The following is an 8,141-nucleotide window of genomic DNA, read 5'->3' as shown; positions in this document are numbered from 1 at the left end:
AATGACTGTCGGTATAGCTCAAGATATTCATATCCAAACATGGCAACTTGTGAAAACTGATAGCTGGTGCATGCTACACGTGTGCACACACTGTGCTTAAAGTGGCCATCTTCCAAACAAAGTGGGCAGCACAATGCACAGGGATATAAGCTTTGGCAATACGAGATCAAATGCAAATGTGTGTCCTGTTAGTTTTTACAGTGTACATAAAACTTATCCTTGAAATATGCAGCTTACCTCCTCCTGCTTCTTGACACGCCTCTCCTCCTTAAGCTTCAAACGGCATGAAGCGTGCTGAAGCTACTTTTTAATGTTAGCTTCAATTTCGCACACTGTAGTTGTGAACAGCTTGTTGGACTTCACGGCATCTGTAATGAATGAACAGTCGAAATATTGCAGCTCATCTGTTTCCTCTTGTTTCATCAACACTATTCAGAAGGGTAGCGGATCGGGCTAGTTGGTGCAGTTTTGACATTTTTCAAAGCGCTAAAACAACAAGGACGCAGAGGGAACAGACAGGGACGAGCGCTACTTCCAACTGTTTATTTCGTAAAACCGCAAGTGCTTCAAACAGTTCTCGAACGCTTTTATGACACGGCAGTAAACTGCATGTGTGAGATTACACAGTATAGCTGCCGAGACTAACAGGACCAAGAAGATAAGTGCACGATTACGTTGATACCCTGAGCAAGGCGAGTTCTTTTTTCGACAATGAAATAGACGGTGAGCTTACACAAGTGCTACCCAGTAAGCTCACCGTCTATTTCATTGTCAACAAAAGAACTCGCCTTGCTCAGGGTATTCATGGTTGGCTGGGTAAGAATGAAGCACGAAAAACAGTTTCATACCAGCTCTTTGTCTTGATGGAGCAAATGCAGCTAGTGAGTGACAACATACAGACAGCCTCTTTTCTGAACATGCTCTCCAAAATACCTGAAAAGGAACAGGAGAGAAGAATGGTCACACCCAGTTGCATTACAGGTTTACAATTTGCAACTCTCATTTTATATAATGTAACCCCGTAATGGGGCACACGAACAGTAGCAAGAATTTTCACAGCACTACTTGCATTGACACACTGCAATAACAAGAAATTTTCAGCAAAAGTTATAGAAACCACAAGCTGAAAGACAAAAATAGTCAAGAACCAAATATCATGAAGTGAGCAACAACTGAAATAGGAGAAAATTACAAGTAAGAAAGAACCCACAAAGGTTTTTTAAAAGCACACAGATGAAAAAGCAATGTCAGACCGCAAAAGGCAAATTTAAACAGAAGAGCTTGACTTAAAACAAAGCCCATTTAGTTTTGAAGAGAAGAGCAGCAACGAAAGGGGACCTGTTAGCAAATTTTACACCAACACAAGATCTGCCAAAACTGTCTTCTTGAGCCGCCGGAGACTGGAAACTGTCTACCTTTGTAGTGAGGGTCATAGCATGCCAGGCGGCCGCCACAGGCATTCCCGCGCCACTACTGTACCATGTCTCCACTTCGGGGACAAATCCAGTTAACTAAACGCCACGCATTTTTAAGCTATCTATGCACTCCACGAACCGATAAACCGGCTGGTGAAATCGCCAGCACGAAAACTGCACAATGGCACAAACGAACACTAACACTTGTTTGAAAGAAAAGTGTGCAAAAACTCACCATTATTGCCGTCCTTCACGTAGTCCCCAGTACACTGCACAATGCTGGCACAGGACGGTGTACGCCGCGCACAAGCTTGCCGCCACAACGAAGAAAATGTGAACACGCGAAAAAATAAAATGTGCAAAGGAACGCTGAAAGGAACCAAGAAAACATCGCTTCGCGGCCGCCGCGGCTAATGATGATGCCCATGGCCGTTGGGCTGCCTAATGTCAATAGAGTTCTAGTTACGGTTCTGGTTTGAAATTCGCGGCGTTTGTGGCTTTCAGTCTAACTTGAGAAGTTTCTTCAAATAATCGTACTGCACATGCATTTGCTTGCATAAAATAAAATCAAAGCATGTAATTGCTGACTGCTTAAATAATTCATTCCTGAAAACTTGAGATTGCGAAAGCAAGAAAAATTAAAATCTAAAGGCAACATAATTTTAATGTGTTTCCTGGTAAGCTGTTTGCACATTTCCAAATCTTCCACTGTGCTGAAAGAAAAACATGTATGAATGTCATCTGAATATCCACTAACTGATATCTGAATCCGATAGTCCTCTCAATATGCAGAGGATATCATACATAGACATTGGACGTTAGGACCATTAGTGGACATCCTCTGCATATTCATGGTTTGCTGGGTTACGTCCAGAAAGATGCCACTTCATTAACATGTAGCTGCGATGGAATAATTTTGTGTTATTTCGATGCTCTGAAATTGTTCAGCTTATAAAATGAAATGGATGTGAACCTCTAGCGAGCGGCTTGTGATATGCTGCTCTCAGACTGCTGGATCTTGAGTTCTCTGTCGGGCGGCTTATGCAGGGTGTCCACGCTAACTTTAGCCAATGGTTATAAAATAAAATATTTGATGTAGGCCAGGGAAACCACTTACATACGGGCTTGCGCATCATAGGCAATTTTTTGTTTTGCAATTAATTAATTAGCAATTAAGATAATTTTCCTAGACGCTTAAATATTGTCTTACGCAAATGTGAATAGCAATGTTGGAGAGCACCAGGTCCTTCAGAAACCCCCATTCCATTTTTTTGCGATAAAGAAAACCTCACGTGTATCTTTTTTCCGAGCTCCAAAGAAAGACCGTGCAATACAAAAGAAGTCACGTGAGTAGCGCACTCGCGCGCCACAATTGTGCTGCTCTCAACCGTGGCTTGAGTGAACGAAATCAGCTGCTGGCAAGGCACGACGACCTCAATGCGCCGGCAGGCTGATATGTCAACGGTGGTTGCGGTGCCCGCGTGAGCCAGTCTGCAAGTGTGAGTCAGTCTGCAAGAGTTTAAAAAATTATCTTAATTGCTAATTAATTGATTGGAAAACAAGAAATTGCCTCTGATGCGCAAGCTTTTTGGTAGGTGTATGTAGGTGGTTTCCCTGGCCTACCTTGAATATTTTATTTTTTAACGCTTGGCTAAAGTTAGCGTGGACACCCTGTATATATCAGCCTCTTGCTGTAGCACTTCAGGATGTTGGTTGTGGTTCGGTTCAGGGGTTAACGTCCCAGAGCAACTCGGGCTATGAGGGACGCCGTAGAGGCAGGCTGTGGATAATTTCGACCACATGGGGTTCTTTAACGTGCACTGACATGGCACTGTACACAAGCTTGTCGCCTCCATCGAAATGCGACGTCCACAGCCGCGATCGAACCCGCGTCTTTCGCGACAGCAGCCGAGCATCGTAACCATAGAGCCACCGCGGCGGCCTGGTTGTTGGTCTCTGAGGCGAGAGGCTTATGCTTTTTGGTGTTATTTAGTAGAACTTTTCCAAAGGCATACGTGGAGCATTCACAGCAGTCAGCCTCGGATATATCGGCTGCAGGAGGTGAGGGAAGGTGCAGGTGGGTGAAGATGAATTTTAACCAATCAGTGCCTGGGTGGGCGCCCACCGGAGTGTGTATCAACGGTGGAGGCTGCACACGCATGCACAGGCGCGCGCGCAAGCAATAGAGACCAAAACAAGCAGTACAGAACACAACAAAGACGTAGACGGTTTGTAGCCTATAGCCGCAGCCGACCACGCTTCGTTTGAAACTACAACACACTCTCGCGCTGTGCACTGCACATCGTCTTCTTCATGAGCTAATACTACTATGGAACTAATATCGTCGCCAGACGTGCCAACGACCCAGAAAAGCAAAACAATATTCTCACAGCCTTAGACACCGACAGAGCTTGGCCCAACTTTCGCATTAAAAAGAAGCGTAATAGTATCTTTTATTGTTGTCGCATGGAATATCAAGAATCTCCCTGACCCTCTGTCACAAAATTCGGCGCATTTTTGAAACAAAGAAAGAAAAACACCGCCGCGCGCACGGCGTCTCGCCGGCGCGAGCCGAGCGGGGGAGAACGAAAAACCCCGCTAAGCGCGTGGCTCCCTCTCCCCTCCACCACCGCTCACCGACGCGGCGTGCGCCGAGGGAATGAGTCACCCACGCCGATTTCTCTAGAACGTGCGAGTCGTTTCTACTGTTCACCGGGGGAAGAGGGGGAAGCCTTGCGTGCGCTAAGACATGTCCCCCTCCTCTGCACTCGGACGTCGGCGACGGCGCCACGCTAGAACACGCTGGAACCTTCGCGAAACGACTCCTGACTTTAACCAATGAGGACGCGCGGCCGGCGAGAGAAAGGAAGGGAGACTACACGGGAGATACTGCGTGTATGTGCGCGCCTACTTTGGCGCGTAGAACAAACAAACGTGGAAGGGAGCCTATAAAAGAAGGCTTTGACCGCTATCAGATTAGTCCGGACCGCCGTTTAAACTTCATCGAAGCGCGCCCGTTCGACTCCCGGGAAAACACCACTCGGCCAGCATCGGACCAACGAGGCAACGTGCGCCAGTCTGCGGGACGGCATCGTCGTGGAACTCTGGTCGTCGGACTGCCGCAGTGCCCGGTGAACAAATTGTGTTTTGTTTGTTTATCTCTCTCTCTTGTGTTAGTGCACTTTAGGTGCAATATTGCCTCTGTATTGTATTCTCTCTCGAATTTAACTTTGCACGAGTTGCATCGTTTGATAATCACTTTGTATATGTTTGTACTAGTGATTGTGAAATCCTCTGTATCGTCTCTTAGCTGTATAAACTTTGTTTTGTTTGTGAACCTTTGGCTCCGACCCATTCTCTGGCTTGCGACCAGCGAAAGCTAGGCACCGAACGCCCAAAAACCTCTTGTCACTCGGGAGCTGGTCTCCGCTGAGTATGCCACGCTGAGTCGAGGGCATCTCCTTCGAGTCCGAGACCGCTACCCCCACACGCTCTAAGGGTGTCTGGGAGCTTCCCACGTAAAAGTGCGCGAAATGTGGGTGACACCCTCCTCGGGCCTTTGTTGGTCGGGCCGAATTGAACGATTTCGGCATACGTCCTCACGCCGCCATCCCTCCCTTACTCCGCATGCACATGATAATTCCGGTGGGTGCACACGTCAAGAAAGGGCTACTAGTCAGGATGTTGAACTTGGGCAGCGTATACCTCCAGCACTAAAATGCTCTTTTCTCTGAACAATGACCTCGTTGAACACGAAGGTTGGCATCTTTATCCGTCATGCGGCTTTTCCACACACTAAGCAGTCCTATTAATACCAACAGTTCGCATGGAAATCCGGAGTTTTCATCACGAGCAGAATTCCTTAGCGGAAGGCGGGATCTCCATGCTCTTTTTTTAAGAGTATACGCTGAAATATGTCCCAAACGAACATGGCATCACAGCGCAACAAAAATAATTTCATTGTTTGTGAGTTTCTTGTTCCTCGCAAAGGCAGCAGTTTAATTACTGACCGCGGCACAAACGACCACATGGCGCGAAGGCACGTCCTAACGCGTACGGTCCATGTTTGACGTCTGAAAAAGGTTTTTGGGGCCTATTGCCGGTGTCAAGGAAGGATAGGTAAGGCTAGAGGAAGTAATGACTCAAGGCAACCTTTGTCATCTGCCTTCTGGAGAGGCCGTGCAGGTATTCCAAGGAAAAGTGAAGAGTCATGAATCCGAATCTGTGAGCACAAAATTTTCTTGCGACCATTTCCAAAAAAGACAGATGATGGTAGCCCCCTAATCAGCAGAGCTGCCAGGGAGGAATTGTTTGTGGTTTGAAAAATAAAAACGGTGAAACAAGTTGGTCGCAAAACTTACGCTACAAGGAAGCAAATAATTAGGTCGACGTATAGGTTCCCTTTGACAGCGCCCCAGAAAAGTAAAAAAAAAAAATTAAGTTGAGCACTTGCATCACAAAAGCGATGTAAATGCGTTGTGCAAAAGTGCCACTATGCAACGTCACAACGACGATATTGGAAATTACTGTCGCTGATGATACGAAGGGCACCGAACCTCCCCAAGCACGCTTTTTTATCATACTCTTTTTTGTAGACCAAATAAATGGTGACGACATCAGCATAGACAAAAGTGTCAGTTTTACTTTGTACCAGCGAGAAGCCCCTATTTGCTGCGCTTTTGAAGATACTGAGCTGCGGGGGAGGAATGCGGGGGAGTTAGAGATATATAACGCCAGTTACGAAGGCGATTTGAACAGGTGACTTAAATAAAAATGGACAGAGAAGTACGACAGTCCGTAATGCGAAATTTGAGTGCAACTCTTTACACGTCGCCTGCCGCCGCTGTCAGGTGGCATGTTGCGGAGCTAGCCACACTCAGGTATATTCCCATGGCGGCCACTTTCCAGGTGGCGCTGCGCTCTTCTATTAGGACAACAGGCGACTACGTTGAAGACAACGACGTAGAACGCAGGAAGGGTGCCTAAGAGCAGGGCTCTGAAATGTTTCGTAAGTTCTTGGTTGTTAGGAAGAGATACGTTCCCACAAGGTTACCGTGTATTGAGGGGGTCATGTAGATGGGAGAGGAAGGTGACTGGCGAATAATTCGGTTTTGGGGCGACATGGAAGTGTCTTATATGTATACACATTTCGATACAGGACAGATTCCTCTCTCAATAGTGCGCGGTAACGTGGAGGGCGCATGCAGTGGTCCTGACGGTGCCCGCGTAAGTGCTCTGCTTAGGAGAAATTGCCGCCTCATACGAGATTCAGGGGCGGCCTATTACTCGCGCGATGGAGTCTACGAAACTGCTGAAGCTGGAGGGTATTGGAGATGAAAAATTCACCAGCTTTCGTGCTTTGCAGGGCCACTCAAATGTTCCAAGGCCACAGGGTCTTCTTTAGGGCGCTTTAGTCAGGCAGTTACGACACCTCTGAAGCCAAAATTCTCTATTGAGAATAGCAGAAGTACCATTGTCACCTCTGAGAACCCTGATGTCTTTGTTGCTACCATAGGTGGCAGGATATGCTGCTGAACAGCAGACCCTGTGGCCTGGCTAACCCTGTACCTCATCAGATAGATTTTAACGAACACACAGCTGATTTACACTAATTTTGAGTTCATTTCATTTTGCGCCTCTAACCAGAAATTGCTTTCTTTTTTTCTGCAGGACAGTAAAGTGGTTGAAGTCAAAACATTTGGCATTGAGCAATTTTTGCATTCCGTATGTTATCTACAGATGTCACTCAGTAAAGCAAACAGCATCCTATCTACGTTCCGAATTTTTTTCGTCTGTATCCTTATGAACCAATTTGAACCGCCTGAACCGGTTCGGTGCGGTCTGAACCAGTTCGAACCGGAACGGACGAAATGTTGCTCCGGAGCCGAACTCGGAACTGAGCCAGAAAGGCGGAACTCGAACCGAACCCTCCAAAATTCCGGTTCCATGCCCTGGTTTTGGTTAACGTTAAACTTTTTTCAATCTTAATTAGCAGGAATGTTTTATTGAGGAAATAAAATGATTAATTTTTTAATTGAAGCCATTTCTTGCTTTTATTTTGCACTGAGAACAGTGCCTGCATTGAGAACCAACCACATTGATTATTTTTACTTCTTTAGTGCAATCTTTACTTGAATTTCGACTTTTATTGCATTTAATTAACTCAGTTTGCCTTCCTAATGCTTTCTTCTCACAGCAGGAGCTGTAGGAATATGTCGTATCTGCACAATTCACTTATAGTTACGCAGCAGGCAAAGTGAAAGGCATTTTGCGAAGAATTCATCGTTATGTCTTTCAGTTTGGAGAAAATACAGATGTCTTGCACGCTTTGGAGACAGAATGTGTGTACTGAGGGTGTGGTAGTAAACTTGTTGCTATGCTATCTCTCGGCCGTTTTGTCTGACATATGACTTGTCTACAAATTATAGGTGCGTTTGCGCTTCGCAGAGGTCTAGGTACCAGGCATTAGTTCCATGAGATAACACAGCAGTTTCTTCTGCACTTTTGATGTGCACAATTTTGTTGCAAAAGAAACTGCTGTGTTATCTCTTGCACCAATTACTTGGTACCTAGACCTCTGCTGAGAGCATTTCATTTCATTTCATTTATTGATCCCTTAAAGGCCCGAAGACATTACATAAGGGGGGGGGGCATATTGGTTTACAACGGCGATGATGGGAACATGCATAACAATAAAAAGAACAAACATACAAACAAACATAAAAG

At 45.9% G+C, this 8,141-nt stretch overlaps 1 long non-coding RNA gene across 1 annotated transcript; it reads right to left on the bottom strand.

Moving 5' to 3' along the window:
- Window positions 1–280: 280 nt before the first annotated feature.
- Window positions 281–1,678, bottom strand: LOC149337568 (uncharacterized). Its single transcript, XR_016284639.1, has 3 exons — window positions 1,651–1,678; window positions 849–933; window positions 281–368 (listed from the first exon to the last, which is right to left on the bottom strand). It is a non-coding gene; the product is annotated as an uncharacterized LOC149337568 (long non-coding RNA).
- Between the last annotated feature and the right edge of the window lie 6,463 nt (window positions 1,679–8,141).

This window comes from Amblyomma mixtum, chromosome 7 (assembly GCF_055824585.1).
Source record: "Amblyomma mixtum isolate Tamu chromosome 7, ASM5582458v1, whole genome shotgun sequence".
Lineage (NCBI taxonomy): Eukaryota > Metazoa > Arthropoda > Arachnida > Ixodida > Ixodidae > Amblyomma > Amblyomma mixtum.
Note: the sequence above shows the minus strand (reverse complement) of the source record. Positions and strands in the feature narration are given on the sequence as shown.